A 22,943-nucleotide genomic window follows, 5' to 3' on the forward strand; every position below is an offset into this window, starting at 1 on the left:
ATTGGAGCATTCGTTGCCTGTACAGACAGTATGGGGTGTAACGTTACAATCGTTGGTAGTTTTTCATTCGGCTCCTTAGGCTGGAAAATATATTTTCCGAGAATTCAAGGAACAGGCCCAGTCGATTTATTTTTCGAATCCGTTTTCCGTGATGTTTTAAGGTTTAATCAGGCACTATATATGTTATGTTAACTATAATAATTTGTAAACGAACATCGTGTTTATAATCTAGTGTTTAAAATGTGTACATGTAACATATGTTATGTCCATAGTTTAGCAAAAAAAACACTTCTTAAATGACTTTGTCAGACCAGCTAAACATTACGTTTTCCCTGTGTTAGGAACAATTTTTTCATTGCATGCACAAACACCTCTACTGCGCTCTCTCGCATTAGCTGTGCCCGTACATTGGTCGTTTATCTCACACTCATGGTCCAGTTCAACGCCAGCTGAAATGTAAATAAAACAAATCATATACCATTTTCCTGGAGAGGCAAGTTGAACTTTAATTCATTGATAAGCATTATAGAAATAATCCATTGTTTTCACATTTCACAAGTAGCGTAGCTTGGATAAAAATAATTGGGTATTACGTTCGCAAATTATTTTTTTTTCACTTCATTCAACTTGCACAGACATGTTTGTGCATTACCTGCAAACAAGCGGTATGAAATGGCAACAACGTCAAAATGCAAATGGGTCCTAGCAACCGCGTAGTATCAGTGTTACAGATAAATATCGTATGGTGTTTTACTGGCTACACCGCGCGAATTTTCAGTGTTCAATGAAACATGGATAAATACGTTGTGAAATGGAAAGGTGATAGCTATAGACGAATTAAAACAACAAACAAAGCGGTAAATATTTAAACAAAAAAAGATCAAGGAGACGAGAATTCTCAGCATTCTCAGTTTGTTAAACGTGGGCTTACAACTGTCGTATTGCAAACAAATTTAACATATTAAATGACCTTTCGCTATTAAACCAAAAGAGGTGTCATTATGCGAACTCCAATCTCAAAGTCGACAGTTAATGATGACAGCACCCGTTTATGTTAGGAAAATAAGTTTTGTTGGAAACTGGCTTCTTTCTCCAGACATACTTGACCAATCATCAATGACCCTTTGTAAAAGCAAGCAATACACAGTTTCAACTGAGGTACAAACCACATCCATCATCCATCCGGATGGCTATCATTCAAATCCTTTTAATTTACCTTATTTTCGTATATGTCAATACGTACGTTCTGCCTAAAACGACATTCAGATCTTCATAACAGAAGAGTGGATTTGATAATTTGCAAAAACCCTTCACGGACCGTATTAAAAATGAATTAGGATCCAAATAATTCACAAGTGTACAAAAGAGGGACTTAATTATGGGCCAATTATGATTTGTAAACAATTACGATGGCATGGGTAATTATCTCAGTAATTGCAACATGTTTTAAAAATATTAAAAATATAAGTTCCAGGACTTATGCTAACTTAAAAGATAATCTCTCAGTTGCAACTGAGATGCCTTATTTTGCTCACTCAATTACGGTTCCTATCATTTACACAGTTGATTGTTTGTGATTGATACAGGAATAGTTGAATGTTTTCTTTTTCCAATGCAACATATATCGGTCTCTGAAACGAGCAGTTGATTTATATGATACAGCCATCTTTATTCCAATTCTTACTAGTATTTTGTCTACGAGCATTAATTTAAGAGGTATTTTCTTTACTTTATTTTTGTAATTAAATAATCTGATATGCCTGTAATGTTCTTACGAAGAGTATTTCTTAAATTGACGTAATTGATTGCCACATTTTTTTTGATTATTAATTATTTAGTTCATTGACACATCAATGATATTTGGGTAGCTTAAGGCCCTGCAAAATAATATGATTTCACTATTTATTCTTAAAGGAAATTTTAACATCAACTTCTTTCTGATTTTGGTTGACATATATAAACATGTTAAAACTGTGAACAGTAAATATATAACCATCAATACAATGAAAACTACAATGACAAGCCTATTACTCACTCATTCAAATATAGCATATGTTGAGAGCCACAAATCAAATGAAATTAAATTTTGCTCATACCGGCGTGTATGCTCGTTCAATTCATTTATTACAGGTATGCCACCCCCTGCTCATGCTCAGGCAGTTGTTCAAACGAATGGAAGAGCTGACAATTTAAGCCAATAAAATAAACAATTGTAATGGCCTGGTTTAGTATCTCAGTAATTGCAAATACGTGTTTTTTTATAATTCTAGGAACCTACGCGTGCAAGCGTTACTTTCTGTGACATCTGCCATAGACAAACCAATTATCTCGTCTGCAATTTATGGCCATAAGTATCATATTTTACATTATTCTACTCTTACAATTTAAACAGATTATTTGTACCCATGCATATGGCTATTAACGTTAATTATGTGATTGACAAACGAGATACTGCAACTTGAGCGTTTCAATGGAAAAATACTGTACATCCTTGTAATAATGAAGCTTCGGCCTACCCAAGGCATTTCAAATCATGTAAGACATATTGAACCAGTTCTTTAATCAATGTTAGAAACTTCCATATACCTATCCAATAGGTAATATATAATAAATTGGCTGATTTAAATATGTTTAAGGTAATCAATTCCAATGAGTACATAACATATAATAAGGTTAGGAAAAGGTAACGTTTCTTATAAGGCAAATAATATTAGTTGAACGTAACCACTATTTATTTGATAAATAAAGCACAACAAATGAGAAAAGCCAATGTGAAAGAAATGTAAGCAATATTTCAAATCAAACGGATCAAACATCTTAAGCCCTTTGTTTGAAATCATAATCCATGAAACTAAAGCAACCTATATGGAAAGTAGCTCATGGTGTGATATGGTAAACGCTAGAGCCACGAGTAAGATAGAAAACTACACGAAACAAAAACGCATATAACTATGAGAAAACACTACCAAAATTGATGTTATTTGAACATATCAGTATGATTTGTAGCACATATTATACTAAAGCCCATTAAAACCACTGTACCTTAACAGTCCGTTTCTTAAAAAGTACATCGAAGAGTATGACTTAATTTGATATATTCTATTAATTTTCTGTCTGTGGTCTGCTGGTCTTAACATGTATTCATTTAATAAGAATGGGCGTACATTTTATAATTTAATTCATTTCCATATCTTGATATCAGAGTGGAAACTTTCATTTTGTCCCATGACTTAAAATCTACTAAATGAATGCTATAACAGATCTAAAATAAAATTACGTAAAAGAAAGAAAGCACCATGTTTACTTACAATATGCATATATATATATATAATCATAATCCCCAAAAAATATAATGTCATAAAGCACGTTATTTTGTTCATTTCGATTTTCAGATTGAGTCTGAATGGTATCTGCCTTGTTATCTCTTGCTGTCATAAATTTCTGCATAAACCAGGATATGTTGGTTGAGTCTATTGTTTATTATGAAGTTTATTTTAAAAAATATTTGTATAACGTTATTCAGTGTACTGACAATTATATGTTAGGACTATGTATAATGTACATGGGCATGTGTATATGTGAATGCATGTGCGTGTGCGTGACGCGCGCGCGCGTGCGTGCGTGCGTGTGTGTGTGTGTGTATGTGTGTGTTTATGCTATCAATTAACATTATATGTTCACTTGATAATGGGTATGTCTTGTATTTGCCTGATAGTTGTTATATTTTGTGAATGATAAAAGGCAAATTATGTCGGCAAATTGTAAAAGAAAAAAGAAAAGATAGATGATAGACTCAAACTGTTATAGGTAGTTTGCTCTCAAACACGTCAAGATTAAGGTGCTCATCCATTTAGACAATTCATTAACCGATTTAAAATGGCAAGTCTACCTCTCATAACCACACGTCTATGATTCCCTATCTCGTGTATCCGAGAAACAAATGGCTTGCTTCATAAACGCCATGAATTGTAAGAACATGACTACTGACAGATACGCTTAATGATCCAATCTACATCCATCATGATCTTTCGATCTACCCTTTCACTTGTATCCGCTCTCTATCGGCCATGTCTGTTTCGTAAGCTTCACTTCCAAATGGATCGACATTTGTATTATATTCTTTCATTGGAAGACAAATGATTGTTCTATATTGATACAATCTACGTTATTCCTCCTTTCGAAATCCACATCAGTCATTAATTAATTGCGCATCTACGTGACGTAAAACAAAGTAATACAAATATGTATTAAGAAAACAGTCCCTATTTGTCTTGATTTAGTTTTCAAGCATATAGCCTAATGCGAACACGCTATAAATGAGTACGATTGAATGAGATTATTGTGGGATCATTGGAGTCAATGAGCGGATATTGAGGGGGAAACACATTATCAAAAAAAAAAATGAGAGATACACAAATATTAAAAGCTTCATGTTTTGGCACAGACACATGTTAAATGAAAAGCCACACAAATAATATAATTTAGAACCATTGAAATATGGTTAAACTTCTATCACGCACATAAGGTTCCATGAAAGCATCATAGTTAACTGTTGATACTATGTCATATTATTTACTCATGTCGACATTATGTTCCGCTCGCAAAATAAGCTATGTATCTCTAAAAATACAATGACAGTATATATTGAGAATCACATAATTGCATGGTTATGACATTTAATTCAAAATCTAGCTCTTATGCCAAGGTTGGTCATGAGTTATATATAAAATGGGAAAACACACGCAAATACATATTCCTTTACTGATTCAATTATGTTGATCCTTATTCTTTAAATTCATCTAAACATTTCTTTGCAAACGAAAATTAAATTAAGAGGGTAATAATACAAAAATATGTGTCCTCAAAAGTGTTTTTTTCACTTTGTATAATGAATTCCTTAACGCGGTGATACGAACCGAATGACATAGTTGATATTGTTTTGCAATATCTATTGATCAAAGGAGATAAACCAAAAAATCGAATGGCTAAAATTAAAGCTCGAAAGGAAATTGGAAAGCGAGTCCATAGGAATTAAACGAGATAGAAATGGAAAATTGCAATAACCGTCATACATTGGATGTAATCAGACAGGCTAACATGAAATATTTTCCCACACAATTTCCACATGTTAGCACAACTATCCACATCCTGTCTATTTATCTCTAGATACGCCTAGGTAAATACTGTACCACCATTGCTACACCTTTCACATAAGCTTCTGAAAATAATGAAGTTGATAGTTTAATAAGTTTTGCTTTGTAATGAAAACTTCGTTGATATGTTATTTGTGAACATGCCGTGATTTTCGCGGTATCAGATTAGCTAAGAGGGGACATACTGTGCGACATTGTAAAATACAGAGGTATGACTTATTAAAAGTCACTTCAGTGGATGTCACTTAGTAGATGTGTTCTCCTATTTCAAGTATTATAATGACTAGTTGATTGGCATTAAATGATAAAACTAGTGACTTTTAGTTTGGTGTTTGTGGTACTCATTTTACGACTGATGTCATGTGTCTGTTTCACGGTATTATTCCATTGATTTGACCAACAAGCGCCCTCTCACTCCCTCACACTCATCAATTCTTGGATCCACTCCTGGAATTGACCTAATTGTTCGTTGTAACATATAGTGGAAAAATGGGAACATCTGTCATCTTTATTTTGTTTATAAACGATATTTTGAAAATATGAACACAAGCACTAACCAGGAAATATTTAGAATATTTGTTAATGGGTATGATTTTATTTGCTGATAATTTTTAGTTGTTTATTACATTTCAGTTTATCTATAAGCTTAGATATGGATTGTATTTAGCATTACTCTGTGGCTTGAAAAAGAACACAATTCAATCTAAAGTTTACTGTATGAAATAAGAAAGCAAGCTAGACCATCCATAGCTCACAATCTTTTTTTGGCAAAGTTAGTTTCGGAGTCAAAACTAACACAGTCGGCTTGATGGTTGTAACTATTTAATGTATTGTTCTGAAGTATGGTGCGGCTATACTTACGAAGAACTCCATACGTTATGTATACGGTTCCTGAAATGTAATTTAAGAGTAACACATCAACGTTATGTGTTGTGTATGGAAATCTCGGCAGATTTTATCTTACTATTTTATAACAGGAAACGTCGCATACTGTTGATTTTTTTCTAAAATATACGATACGTGTGCATTCAACGATGAACCCATTACACTATGTTATATGTGTTAATGTATAAAGCTCATTTTGAGTAATTAACTTTAGTATTGATCATCTAAGTGTTATGTCTATAAGAATAAACGTCGATACAAATAATATGTTTTAATGAAAAATTCATGACGTGTTTTTCAATTCTTGAATGGTTCCTGAATCTGTATTGTACTGTTAAGGTATGGACTAAATGGTGCATTTCAAAGACGACGATTTAAGAAAGCACCTGACGAAGTTTAGGCCACACCAGCATACAAATGAATAGACATCTTTTTATGATAATTATAACATATTTCAAGAAATATGTTTTTTTTTTTTCATAATATATAATATTACGGCTGTAAGGGTTTCTTTGATCGTGTCCAGTTTTAGTAACGATCCTTTTTAGTATGACACTCAATTATCACACATTATTAAACCTTTTATTTGCTAAGACAAACTGTGTGTGTTTCTTTTAGTTTCAAACAATAGCTGTATCGTATATTTTTAAAGTTTTTGCATTAGGTACCTTGAATTGTACTCCTTCTTCTGATGAAAGAGTTTGGATCCCTAATTATTGAGGTTTACCTTGAATGTTTTCATGATATTATCTTAATATACGTTTGAATAGTTGAGAATGAAACATGGATGCAATATTTTAGTCTTGAATTATGATAGGGTCGGTTACATAAAGATAATCAATACTTGGATTCAAGAACTCTCTTATACGGGCTCTAAACCGAGCAAAGCTCGGCAGAGCCCTATTACGGTCACACATAGCACTACTTTCGTTCAAAAGTTGCACATACTATCAGCCTGAAAAAAAGACGTAAAGGTAATGGAACCAGTATTTTTCTGTTCATAAACTATATTAAGCGCATGCATGCCGGACACCAAAATCATCAGAGCGTGACGACACGGAAGAAAACAGGCTTAAACTATGCGATGCGAAAAAGCGCCCCGCTAGTTATTAAAATAATTCAAAATATGCTTATAAACAATTACTATGAATACTTTTGGTAAACTCAAAAAGACAAATAAAACACATTTCTATAGATTGTCTGAGATATATAATTTGTTTTCACTTGTTTATTAAAGATATGCATACGCATTGTTTACCATTCTATACGAAGGTCACACTTGACAGTTAGTAGTTGTCATTTTAGGCTTTACAATATCGATACTATTTAGATGTTTGACAGTTGTTGATCGGATAGAAATTGCGAAGAATTAATTCCTCTTGGATTACCGATTTAATTACGAGCATGGATTATACCGGTACACATAGCAGAGCTTGTCACGTCATCCAGGTACAGTATGATTATTTTGTAAAAACAGTTTTCAGTAAATCATACAATGCAGATATCAATTTCATAAACTTATGACATGCGGTTGACCAATTCAGAAATCGCTATGGCTGAGCGAGTTATTGTCACTGAAAAGATGGATGGGGTGTACCGTCTGTGAACCTCAACAATGGATGAGTGAGATGTTTTGACTGAGATCAAAGGATGGGAACACCTTTCAATTACCAACACGCTGGTTGAGAGATTGACTTAAAAGATATACAGGAATTGTGTGACAGGTGAACTCTTGTGCCATGCAACACCACTTTTGTGTAAATTAAGAAGTTGGGCGGGGAGGGTGCGGGAGGGGTATCCCCTCCTGCCAAGTGAAACGATGGCAATGGACAGTTGCGGTCCGACACCATGTGAATGATAAAGATTGCATGTAATATTAAAATATTCAATATGTAAAAATATACGACCAAAAGTGGATTATTTGTTTATTATATATGTATCATAGAGTACACAGTGACAAATACATTTTTTTTATAATTCTCAGACCAAGAGATCACCCAAGGGACCGAATCGCCCCAATCAGATATCTCGACTGGCCACAACTGCAGTCCAAATACCAGGTAACTGAAATGCAACACCACTTTTGTGACAGATGTTATTAAAGTAAGAAGTTGGAAGGGGAGGGTGCGGGATGGGTTTCCCCTCTTGCCAAAAAAACCCAAGGCGGAGCGCAAGATTATGACTGAAAAGATAGATAGATGGTTGCGATCCAACACCTTGGCTTTTTGAGCTATTGTGACTGTAAAGATGAATGGTTTTGCTTTGATCCACAGAGTGTGTGAAAGATTGCAAATAAATAGTGCCGAGCAACACTATGGGAAATGAGAGATTGTGACTGAATATGTTGAGAGGAAGGCTGACACCATAAGAGTGCAAGATCGTGATTGAAAGACAAATCAGCAAATGCGGGTTGATGGTTTTGCTGTGGGCCACAGATCTGGTGAAATATTGTAACTAAATAGTCAGTCCAGGGTGTAGAGAAGGCGAACCATCCTGCCAAACAACCCCATGGCTGAGTGAGAGTTGCCATACCCTTACAATGAAACAACATTGCTTTGTGAGAGAATCATCACTGTTACTAAAATACACTTACTTAACAGGTGCACCTGTATGTTATCAAGCTGTGCAATTCTTTATTCATACGTCGTTCTGTTTTATATATATTTTAAAACTTTAAAATGGAGGTGCACCTCTTACATAAATACAACTGCGCCTCTATATTTAAGATGTAGGTGCACATCTTTAATATACAACTGCACCTCTATATTTAGACTGCCATGCCTTTTCTTAGACCTGCACCTTAAAAATTTAGGTGCAACTCCATTTTTTTCAATTTGCATCGCCGTTTAGTAATTTTTCACCCAAATGGTAAGTCAATCTGTACTGGCTTGCTCACACTCAATTTCATGGTCAAGTTTGTTACAAAATTGCCATTGTGTCAAAATTTCTACTTGTTAATAACTAAAATAGTCTAAATGAGATGCCTAAAGAAGTTTGTGTTGTTGACAGTAAATACTGTAAACACTCTCTGCGATTAACTAAAATCTGCATGCGAGAATGCACCAGTCAATTGTACCCCCCCCCCAGGTCCCGGGAATAGTGGGGACTTTGACATTTGGTCCAGTCAACCCTGGCTTAAATTTCCGCCCTGTGGGGACGAACAGATGGTAAGGTCCCCGCCAAATGCCCCTGCACTTCAGGGACCTTAGGTTAGACCCATTCTCCGCTATATTTAAAGCGAACACAAAACCACTGCATTCACCCGGCACTGCGGGCCGCCTGAAAGGTAAACCCACGACCCATTTCCCCGTCTATCCCCTGTATACCCCCGGACCAGGAGGGAGGGGGGTGAGGGGGCCGTGGTTACAATTGACTGGTGCATAAGACCCCAGCTTCTTGATAAATCTTAAGCGTAACGGACCTAAAAAGCTTGAACCTGTTATAAAATATTTCCATAAATTGGGGCAAAGAAGCATGACATTCAAAGTAAAAAAGTCATGTACATACAGTATACTCATGCTCAATAGCAATATGTTTAGCCATAAAGAAGTTGTGTTACCTTAGTTCAGATATCAGTATAAATCGCTTGTAAATGGGATATGTAAGATTAGCACAAATTACAGACTTTTTTATAATTCAGAATGCATCCATGCCACCTGGTTTTTGACATTACTGCTGTGGACAGATTTTCAGCAATGCAGGTATTGCCATGTTATGTATTACTGGAGGCAAGTTTGGAAATAAACCAGACTTTTGTCAAGGTTTCCCTGAAATAAATTGCCAGTATGTTTCTTGCTCTTTGATATTAACATTTGCTTGTTATGACATCATGATCAGTATTTATTTCAATACCTCATTGAGGAACTGTTTCTCTCCGAATTGATTTTCTTTCATGCCGTTTTTGTTGTGGCTTTGAGATAATTTCATTTTCTAATAAAACTGCTGACCGTCATTGGTCTTTGGACTGTATTGTGCATCTATTCGCATATTTTGTTTGTTCTTTTAAGCAAACATTGCATTTATTGCAAACACGTATCACAACTTACTACACATGATGCAGAATTATATTTCATTTAGTGTGCATATGATTTTAAGCTTATGAACATGAAAAACATCAACTAACATAAACAATCACAGCAACACAATGAGATCCCTATCTAAAGAAATATTGCTACTTTTCATTCATTCATACTGTCAAACATTCATGAATATATTTATTTACTTGAAGTTAATACATTGAAAAAAAAATACATCTCTGATGGCAAAAGCAATACAAAGTGAGCAGGGGGATTGAAATAAGTACCTTTTCCCTTTATGCATTAAAGAAAAAAACTAAATACACTCGAAATGCCTTAAAGAGTACACCAGATTGGCACCAAAAAGATTATTTTCTGTAGCGAATCTCGGTACAATTGTTTCATAAAATTTGATCAAAACGTTCAATCTGTGAGAGTGCAGCTTTAATAAATTAAAACACTAATTTATTGTTTATCTAATATATAGCCATCTTGGTTGCTGAACCCACAGAAGTATTTTCAAGGACAAGAACCAATGCTGATCAAAACATGTTCTAGTGATGGAATTCCATACCCGTTCTTGGCAAGGATTTTTTGGAAAGGAATATTGTCTGCAAGTAAGAAAGATTTCTAAGAAAGTCTGGTTAAAAGGCTGTCATAATGCATCTGGGTACTTGATTAGTAAAGATTAACCTTTGAGTTGTTAAAAGAGTTATTTCAAATCGTCCAAAAGACTATATATTTAATATTTTTTGTCATAATTTTCTGCACATTTATCGCATTAATGCACCAGTCAATTGTAACCTTGGACCCTCCAGGTGCAGTGGTTAACCGGGGATAGTCGGGGAAAAGGGCTGTGTTTTTACCATTCAGGTGTCTCTGCAGTTCCGGTGAATGCGGTGGTTTTGTCTTGGCGCAAAATATAGCAGTGCAGGGGCATTTGGTGGGTATTTTAACATCATTTCTTCCCTGCAGGGCGGGGATTTTACACTGGGTGGGCTGGACTGAAAGTCAAAGTCCCCGCTATTCCCCGGGCTTGGGTGGTGTATACAATTGACTGGAGCATAATTCCTACATAAAAGTTTAGGTATGTCTCAAATGAGTGTTTATTAGGCATTGTTCATACTTTTACAGTAGAAGAAGACAGTCTTATTCTGTGTCAAACATTGATTTTGTTTCTTGCTTGCAGAATATCATGTGCCAATAAGCTCCAGTATGCTGCGGCTTTTCGCCCATGGCAGTGGTCCTGCAATCTAGATCCAGGAGTTGCAGCTCTGAATCTAATATTTCAGAATGAAGATGTAAGTTCACTTTGTAGTACTTGTTTTTATGTGTAAATGATTCCAAAGAGTGAGATTTATACTTATCAGGTGTAAATAAGCAACTTATAGACACTGGTTAAGAGCTGTAATCTTAATTTTAAGGCAAATCTAGCCTTCAAAACAGATACTTTAAGCAATATTGTTTTAACTTAGCATAATTATGCTATCACTGCATTTTCTACATCATGTAGCCATCTCATACATGAAAACACTAGCAGTTGTCATGAATCTTTCAGTTTTGGTGTTGTTTTTTTTGCCATTTCCTTTGCTACGCCATTTTCCCTGGAACCTTTTTATTTTGGCTCTATGTCATTTTTATATAAACGCTAAGCGGATAAAGTGGAAAAATCTTATTTTGCATTAAAAAAATCTTAATAGAGTAGGCAGGCCATTTTTATGGTGCTGTCTATATAAACTTTACTTGGTCATATTAATCCAATGCATGGGGAAATAATGGCTCTTTAAAAGTTTGCGGCTTACCGATTGATGGAAATGGCTATTTCTGCTTTTTATGAAAACACCACAGGTGCTTATACTCATTATAAAATTGTTTAATATATCAGTGCCAAACTTTCAGTATATGTTGCATACAGCCTGTTATTGATCTATAGAAGTTTTGAAGTCTACTTTTGCAAAAATATTATATGATATATTGTTTTGAAGAGATACATTGTAAGCTTGGTTAGTGTCTATATGAAACATATAGTTAGAATAACTGTGGTCTTAGGCCATATTTACATATTTCTAACAACGGTGACTTCATGTGTTAGTGTGATAGTCTCTTTATCTGCGTCAATGTAAACAAATTGACCCTTGTTTATTATATTCTGAGTTTAAAATAGGTGTTAATCTGTTTCAGATCGGTATTCATCACTATAGTACCGTATTCACCAGTGAGGTTTTATCCAGGATACCAGAGTGGCAACTGGGATTGATCTCTTCAGTAAGTTGGATTCACCAGTAACGTTTTATCCAGGATACCAGAGTAGCATCAGGATTTGATCACTTCAGTACTGTATTCACCAGTAACTTTTTATCCAGGATACCAGAGTTGGCATATGAGACGATCACTTCAGTACCCTATACCAGAGTACATTATGTATCTTGTATCGATGACTTCAGAACTGTAATCATCATGAACAATTGAAATAAGAGACAAGAATTGCATATGTATCAAATGCATAGAAATGTGTCAATTTTCTTGGAGAGTATTCCCCTATCAATAGATCAATACATCATAGTTTATTACAGTCATCGTGTCAGTAGGCTGCTAAACTCTTGCTGGGGGGGGGGGGCAATTTACTAATAAACAAAGCCTTATACGTTCTGAGCAATTAAGTGTATTGGCAAAGAATATACTTTTTGTAGTTTTAAACTGGATGAGCTTATGAATGAGCTAATGTAAGCATAATTATAGTACATTTTTGTTCTGATAATGTTGTGAACAGTAAAATTGCTTTATTGTGCATATATTACAAGTTTACAACATAAATATATATGTATCAATAACAATAACTAATGTTTTGTTGAATAATCTATGTGCTTGTTTTTAGCTCACCTGAGCACAAAGTGCTCAAGGTGAGCTATTGTGATCGCCGTCGTCGTCCGTCGTCAACAATTTGACTGTTAACACTCTAGAGATCACAGTTTGGGCACTATCAGAATGTTGCTCTCAATAAAATCTTGGACGAGTTTGATATTGGGTCAGCTGGGGTTAAAAACTAGGTCATCCGGTCAAATTAAAGGAAAAGCTTGTTAACACTAGATAAGTCACATTTATGACTGTATCTTCAGGAAACTTGGTAAGAATGTTAATATTGATTATATCTAGGTTAAGTTTGAATCCGGGTCAAGTGTGGTCAAAAACTAGGTCACCTGGTCAAATTGAAGGAAAAGCTTGTTAATACTCTAGGCCCCAATTTCTCGAAACTTCTTAAGCTTAACAGGCTTAAGTAGCTTTTAATATTTCAATTACTCAAAATACATACTTGAATGGAATTTTGATAAAAGAAAAATGGCTTAATTTAACTAACATATAGATAATTCCTATCTAAAGTATAAAAACTCTTAAAGAAGAAAATATTTGACAAATTATTGAAAAACAAAAATAGTGAGTTTAGCTTAATCCGGTTATAAGGGACTTAAGAAGTTTCGAGAAATTGAGGCCTGAGGTCTCATTTACGACTGTATCTTCCTCAAAGTTGGTCAGAATGTTTATATTGATTAGCTCTAGGCCAAGTTCGATCTTGGTCATGTGCGGTCAAAAACTAGGTCTTAGGTCAAATCATAGGAAAAGTTTGTTACCAGTCTAGAAGTCACATTTATGACTTTATGTTCATTATACTTTGTCAGAATGTTTATATTCTTGATTAGCTTTAGGCCATGTTCAAATCTGGGTCATTAGCAGTTAAAAACTAGGTCACCAGGTCAAGTAATAGGAAAAGCATGTTAACACTCTAGAGGCCACATTTATGACCATATGTTCATGGAACTTGATCAGATTGTTATTTTGATGATCGGTATTGGATTAGATGAGCGATACAGGGCCGTCAGGGCTCTCTTGTTTTTTTTAACTGTTATAGATGTATAATTCAGTTTAAAGACTCATACTTTGAATAATTAAATATTAAATACTTTCTGCATACATTGTTATATTCAATTATGGAATGGTGCTAACAACATCAACTACAGGGAATTTATATTCATTTCAAACTGATGAGGTGGTCAAACCATGTTTCCAGCTTATTTGCAGAACCTTAAAAATCTAAAATATACACAATGCTGTTTTACATATTAAAATAGTTTAGTACAGGTTAATTGTCAGATAACTGTAATACTTAAATTTAAGTAAACTCAATCTGTTTCGTTTACCTTCTTATGTTTAAAGTAGGAATCATTTATTTGTACTGTAAATGCTTGTATGATATTCAGTGTTAGGTAAATTAATATACTTGTGTTTGTTATTATGAGGTTTTTTTCAAACATTAAAATATTAAATTTGCTTTGCATTGCCTTAACCTTACTTGTTATGCACCTTAATAATCTTATTGGTGTATTCAAAGTCATAGTATTTCATATAAAATGAATTTTGCCTTTGACACTTGTTTACCTAAGAAAAAAATATACTGCATTAACAGTTTCTGCAGTTGATAACATACCTCGAGCCCGTCTAAGGCAGTGCCTTATTTCATATTATCAACATTAACAACGTCTAGCTTTCTTCTGATATAAATATCTGCGCGTTTCATTGTCCAACGTATGATTACACAAAAATAACATTGCCATATGTTGTCTAGTATAACATCAAGATATTCTTCAAACTCTTTTTTGAATAGTCTTTAAAAATCTAATTTTAGTAATGTAAAGTCAACGGCATGGGCTAGCTGATACGAACAATATGTTTAGGAAAATTTAATGGCTTTGGTGATGTTTAATTCCTATCAGACTATGTAGTAATAAAACCCAGATATCAAAGTTGACATTCCTATTTTCCTGTCGTCAAACCCAGTGTTCTTTTCTATCATGATCGCCATGTGTGGCAAGGTATTTGTTCGAAATTGAAGTTTGAGTTAGCATTTGGCACTACATGTCAAGCATTATTTCAGACAAAACAATGCAACATATTCCTGTGGGCTTACAGCTCCTACATCATTGACGCCATCACGACAAGTTCTAATCGCTTTACCAAATGATAATCGTTTGGGTAAAATACTATTAAAATATTTTGAACAATCTGCATATTGTAATCTTGACAAACAATTTGCAGAACAACTATCTTCGAACTTATGCTTTCTAATCTTATCCAAGTTTGAATATCGTAAAATATTTATACATTAAGTCGCAATTTTGATGAAAATTAAACGAATATTTTATTTGATTAAATTACATCTGTCGAAAAAGCTTATCTGCTAAAAGTTGTAGTAAAACCGAGAAACTAACACATAAGTTTGGTGTGGCATTTAAAACAGTAGTAAATGTTCATGTAGTTTTATATAATAAAATATATGATAGAGTTTTAGAATTATATATTGTCTTTTTATATCAATTTGATAATATTTATATACAATCAGTTCCCATATACTTCGGTGAAATAGTGAGTTTCAGTTCCTTTTTGAAACTTGCCAATAATTACAGTCCTTCATACAAGAGCAAAGCGCGTTCCACAACCTTGAACCTGCTGACTAAAAGCTCCTGTCCATTATCTTATTGTTCGCCTTGATGAGACAAGTGTAAAAGAGTTGTTTTGGGATCTAAAGATCCTGGAAGGTGCGTATATTTCGATCATGTTCACTACCTAAGATGGTGTTTGGTCATGGAGTGCTTTAAAAGTATGTGTAAGAATTTTGTACCCTACCCTGCACTGCACTGGAAGCCAATGGAGTCCACGTAACACGAGAGTAATGTGGTCTTTTCTAGATGTTCTGGAAATGATTCGGGCTGCCGAATTCCGTTTGCCATGTGCAAAGTATGTAGTTTGTAGATTGAAAGTTTTGGTATTCTATATAGAATAGATAATAAAATTACAATAGTCCAAACGTGATGCGATGAGAGAGGTAACACGAGATCTGGTTTCATTTGTTGATAGGTATTGTCTGATTTTTAGTATCAATCTAAAGGAAAACCTGTTAAATGTAGTTAGATATATCAAAATGTCATTAAAATTTAGAATCTCCAACCTAGAAATGTAACTGTTTCTTTAATACTAACTAATTAATTTCACTCTTGTTTATAACACTTTTGTCTTATTTGTATATTTCTGATAAAGAATGGTGGCCTGTATGTGTATGTTATGGCTATAGGCATTTCAATGACGCGTTTGCTACTTCACTTTGTTTAAACATTTTTAAGATGACACGTTGTTCGTCATCTCCTTTTAGATGATATTGAAGTATTAGAGTCTGAATAAGTGTGCCTGTAAATAAAGGCATTGATAAGAGAATGGCATGGTTCTGTAGTCTCGAAAATAGGTTTATTTCGCTTATTATTATAATGTAAATAATATTTATTTCATTAAAACACCATATTGATAAATAAAAACACCAATGAATTCGAATTCGTCTTTTTAAAGTCAGTTTCCCAGTTTTAGCAGTGGTCAACACTCTCACTTCTAACCAAGAGGAATCGGATTTGTTTCCGGGCCTGGGCACAGGTGAGAACGTTTTTGGTCACAAAGCCTGATTTGTGCGTTTCTTCTGAATATTCCAGTTCCTCCCGCAACACAAGACCATCATGTCATCGTGATAAAAACAATGTTATCGGGATAAATTGTTTCACAAGCGTTATGAAATAAAGATAAAGAAAGAAAACAGTGCAGTAACCAACCATACTTCTTAGTAAATACCCTCGCTGGAATGAGCCTAACACACCAACCCCTACAACGCCTGCTTCGGATGTATCCACCCCGGTTGTTCACTTCAAGCATGGCATGAAACAACATCGTGGCTTCAATTTCTTGCTTAAGAAACTGTGCTAAGACTATACGAAACGCTTGCTGGGTTCTTATAAAACATATTGGGCTTTAGGGAAATATTTTAAAAAAGTTGTTCAACACTTGCCTGAAGTTATGTGCCCCTTGTGTCCTCCGTCCGGTGTTAAACAACGTAAAATTTAAGAAAAAACAACACTTTAGAAATTCGATACGATCAAGAAACACAAATATATACGTGTTTTATAAATAACCTAGTTACGTACTTTGTCATTGCACATCCTCTTGTATCGACCTATGTCACTTTTCTTCCTTCATCGTATAGACATGTTTTCGACTAAAGCTGTTCTCGTGTTGAACAATTGACATAAGAGTGGTTTTCAAGTGTTTGTTTGATTGTACTGACCTTGCTCAGCTTGAGTTTCTTTTTGCAACGGTTAAAGATATTCTTATAAGAAAGATAATTCCATAAATCAATTAAACAATATAATTTTTCTTAACTTGGTATAAAACAGTATGACATAATGTTAACACATCCGCAGTATATCCAGTATATACAATCGTAACACGCGATATGCAGACGTGTTATGATTTAGAAGTTTAAGTTTTAAACAAATTGGTACTTCCGATACGCTATATACAGCTGTCAGGCCATTCCGTTATTGTTATACATATAGTGTGTGACGACGCCATTACGCGATAACGCTCGAAGTAGTTCGACTGTTTAACGCTTATGTTTTAATTATGACATATTCGTTAAACACGGTCAACACATGTCGGTGGAGATGTCAAATATTTTTTTTAACTGTTTCTGTGTTAAACAATATTAAAACATAGACTTGTACAAATCGTTTTTTCTATGACATTATATCAAGGACATTAAACGTCTATCCCTGACCAATGTCTAGACGTTAATTTCTTCCCACGTCTGTTTAAAACTGTAAGAGGAGAAACGTTTGGTTTTCCGTTCCGTTTATGACAATATATAAACAATTGCAACAATGACAATTTTGTTTAATAAAAAATAATGGTACGGTAAGATCACACGAAGATTACTAAACGATCATTTCATTCCAATGTTTTTCAACAAAATATTCCTTGATAAAGAAAAAGCGGATTTTAAAACTTTAAAGATATATTGGTTAATATTCTTAATTTCGAATAAATAAATACTATAGTTTAATTGAAACCTAAACATGTCATGAAATCAAAAGCAAAATTATGAAGTTGTTACAAACATGGTTTAGAATTAACAATTGCGTTTGGGTTTGTGAATTTATATTTAGTATATATCCGACAATGCAATATATAAAGAACCGGACCACTCTATCATTTTGTAACCAGATGTAATCTCTACTCTCGTGGCAGTAGACATATAATAAGATGAAAGGCAAAAGCAATACCGAACGGTCTGGTGATCTAAAGTACATAAAAATGTAGCGTAGTTGAAGATTTTAGCCAAATACTCAAGAAATGTGTTCTTATACGTCCGCTCTTTTTACATTAAATTATTTGCAATCACATTTGTTTCAGAAGATACCCATTAGTCTGAGGCATAGCGATTAACATAAGAACATCTTCAAAGTTTTCGTATTTAAATGTTGACATGTAATGTACATAATGACTTATTCAGTGACCCCATGATAATTTGGTATAATTCTAATGGGGTATTTTTTGTATTAAGAAAAAAAGAGAATGCTTTGTTATCGAAAATAAAATAACATCAGTTTTTGTATGACGTTCAAGGAATGCAAAAACACTTATTTTACGTACTATTTCTTTTGAAATAAAACGAAATATTCACTTGAAACTTGTATGTATGCTGTTCTGGTGTATAGTGTCTTAACCTGTAGTTTCTAAATGAATTATAAAAACCTAAATTATCAACACGCGACATAGTCAAATTCAAAAATTAAGTTAAACACAATCTGACAAATAAACCTTGTATAAACTGACTTGAACACATCGCCATACGTCATAGACTACAAATTCCATCGACAAGGCCAACTCTACAGTTGCTCAAATAATAAAGAGGCAATGAAAAATGAACTTGAACCATATAATAAGTTTTAAGAACACGACATAAAGAGGAGTAGATTGCGTTCTAAAATTAACGTTGCTAGCAATATACTTCATAAATTTACACAATATTATATTCATAATATTACATTCTGGATTTAATTGCATGACACATTTTAATGAGAAAATATATATGGGGTTTGAAATATAATGAAATGAAATGTCGTATTCCGTTAATAAAACAGTTACACTCTTATGAATATTGAAATTCATCAACAATATAATATGTATAACAAAGATGGCATTTTATTGTCAATAAGGTGTCTATTTTTCTTGTTCTTTATCGTATAACATAACTTAACAATCCGTTTGAACGATCAAATTTGACCTTTTGTGAGTCTGTATTCATTTACTAAGGCTAGACAACCAGGGATTTGTTTATGAGGGGAATGCATGGGAGTTAGCTACGTCAACGCGCGTACGAGGGATTCGAGTTAAAATGGGGAAACGGCCTAACCTTTTCTGTCCAACACTATTGAACGATGTTGGGATTAAATTACAGTAACTGTATCTGAATAATGCGTGCTTGGTAGTTAATCGTGTGTCAAAGAAATGATACCAATGAGAGAAAGTATGTACTAAACGATCAGGTATAAAGAAGATATAGAAATCAACAATGCAGTTAGGAAAAGAAACACCCCCGACACAATATGTACAGTGTTTTTCATGACTAAGGGCTTAGCATCAGCATTCATCTGAAAACCGGTCTTGTTAAAAAGACCTAGTCATTTTGCAACAATAATGATAACACCAAACATATGGGTGCAACAAACAAACATAATTAAACACTGTAAATATAATAAGAATGTTCGAATTGATACAGGTTATACATTTTATAAAACGTATGCAACATTCTTCTTGTTCAGCCTGATGCTATACATGTATGTATACAAACCAACTATCGCAGAAATATGTAGTAAAGTCAGCATGTACTTTTGTTACTTCAGCTTCATTTTTAAAACTAATGAAAACTGAATCATTGACTGTATATCCCTATCTATGCTCATAATTAACATACATTTAAGCTGATTTCAGCATTGTTTTGGGTATGTTATTGTCTCTGGAAGAACTTTTATCCACCTAGCTAGAGATGGCACTAATTCCATGATCCGGCAAGTAAACCTTTACCTTGTACTTTATCATCACTGTAATTATATTTTTTCTGGTCCTTCGGGATCCCTCACTATACTTCACTCGTCCTTTAAAATGGTATAAAGCGTAAGCAGGTGATTTGGTTCGTTTACCTCTTTGGTCTCTATCAATAATTTAATGAAAATTACATGGACAAGCCCAGAATTAAAGGCAAATGGCAATACGATAATGCACTAGGGACACACACGTAAACACCACACACATTAATACGAACACCAGACACTCGTTAAAATAGCTTTACTGATAACTGATGTTCTAGTGGCATTGGAACGGTCTTTTAAACACGACTTCACCCGTACCCAATATTTATTTGAAAAACTACAGAAAAAAGCTCAGCAACCGAAGGTTTAAACAGAACCCAAGTCAAATGCACAAGACATAGAACATTAAAACAAACAATCACAAACCAGAAACATGTAACAACAACACAAAACTCTACAATTAACACAGTACATAAATAAAATATAAAACAATTAGGTTAGGGTGTTAGGTACCCGGAATTAGATCAATATATTGAACCAAAATATATCTTAGTTAGACTTATGATAGTTGGAATATCTTGAGTCATATACATAAGGTGTGTTTTAAGTGCATGATGGGATAAATGTTGCACGTGTCAAATATTTACATAAATATCCTAACAGTTTTGCAATTCAATTGCAGGGAAATTAATGCGCTTTCGTATCCATTAAATGTCGAAATTGTATCTCCTTTCCTCATTTTAAGAATGGAAATGAATTTAATAATAAAATCTCCGCATACTCTTTGTTAATGGATAAACGTTAAGACCAGCAGACCACAGAATGCAAATTGATAGAATATATCAAATTAAATCATACCTTTTGATGTTCTTTATAATAAACGGATAGTTGTTGTAGCGGGTTATAGTATAATAGGTCCTTTTGTCTTTATATGGTATTTATTTCCGTAAATGTTGCATTAGCAACATCTTCCTAGTATTACCAATTTGCCGTTTTAAGATAGGTTTTAACATTGACGAAGGCATCGCACTCCTCATACAATAGACACTTGACCTTTTTCAAACTTAAGTAAATTTAGTGGAATATAAAATACGAGCCCTGCTCGTGTATCATACCACGTCGATGTATCTCAATGTGGTCGCAGATATAATAAATGGATGTTTTTAATACGAACATAATTGGCGATGTAATGCTTTACAACTTTGTACTAAAATGTCATTTTCACTTTCGCGATACATGAAAGCGAATTAACCAACATTTATTGAAATATTCATCTTGTTCCAGAAAATCTTGAACACACCAAATTCATTATTTTTATCACGACACATACTTTGAATGTCGTTTGACTATTTGAAATTATGGCATTTAAATACCTCTTGGGGCAATGATCAAAGACACAATGTGCATTACTAGGGATACAATGAATCAGAAAACTATTTAAGAGACGTTTAACGTAATGAATGGCACCTACGATAAATAATTGCAGATAATCTTCAGTAGATGTGGCAGAAAGACACATACGGAAACTGGGATTCAGATTGATTTATAAAACAAACAATTATTTGCATTAACTGAATCATTACATCAGAAACATCGTAATTGATTTGTGTGTGCTTAAAATATAAAATGAGTTGTGCAATTACTTTTGCTTAGTTGTGTTGGTATTGGTGTGTCTGTACAGCTGGTATAAATATAAATATGATTTATTTCAATTTAAACAGCGTTTCTTATAAATATAACTAACACTAGCTTAACATATAGGTACATGCATTTAGATAAGAAAAACAAGTGGAACATGCAACTACAATGAATCAGTAACACTAATTTAAGAATTTAATAATGTGTTTTTGCCTGCTACTGCTGAATTGTTTGGTTGTTTGTAAATTAACTTTTATTTAATTGCGTTGGTATTGGTGTGCCTGTACAGTTGTTATAAATATAAATATGATTTTTGTTCAGTCCAACAGCGTTTCTTTTTCATATAACTAACAATAGCTTACCATATAGGTACATGCATATAGATAATATAAACAAGTAGAATATGCAACTACAATGAATCAGGTACACTAATGTTATGATTAAATAACGTGTTTTAGCATACTGATAAAAGAGCAAAGTTAAGCAGATAGAATGAACATTTTTCTTTATTGATGAAATATTAATTCCACTTATAATGGCAAGTAGACATTAAATCCAAAATGTTCACTCACACTTCTCTTATACCAAGAAATAATCCAGACAGCGTAAATACTGTAGTTCAACTCACTTGAAACTATTTCACTATCAGATAAAGTAACACTATGAAGGAAATAACTTTTTAGTTCATATTAAGTTCACAGTTATTGAAATCACTCATTAAACTCAACATATGGCAACTGATATAAACAAGTTTGTCATTTCATCGACCAATTGCTAATAATGTTAAATTTTGATGTTAAGCAGCAAGCAAACCCATGCCATTTTGGTGTGGTACAATTAGACATGTGCTTACTGATTACTTATAAGTACAATGCATGACCGCAGCACATTCGCTTTTATTAAAAAGTTATTTGCTTTTGTATTATTGATCTTTATATTGACATAGGACATTAATTGACCTTACTGTTATAGAAAACCAGGCATCTAAACACCTCATTATAGCACCTGGGAAATCTCAAGTATAACACCGTTTTCTATGAAGCAATTATATCATTATTTAATACAATTATATACATACATCTATACAAACTATCAACAAATTAAGAGTTTTAATCACACATGTCAGCGTGTCACATGCATCATGTTGAGTCAAGTCTGATTCTTAAACGTTTGTTATCTCAATCATAAACTAGAAAAAGGACAGTTGACAGAGTGAACCCTTTATCGATGATCATAAAGAACAGAGACGGTAAAGCAGAGATTGTTGTCTACATAGTGTGGGTGTATTCTGT

The sequence above is a fragment of the Mya arenaria genome, chromosome 7 (genome assembly GCF_026914265.1).
Source record: "Mya arenaria isolate MELC-2E11 chromosome 7, ASM2691426v1".
Classification (NCBI taxonomy): Eukaryota; Metazoa; Mollusca; class Bivalvia; order Myida; family Myidae; genus Mya; species Mya arenaria.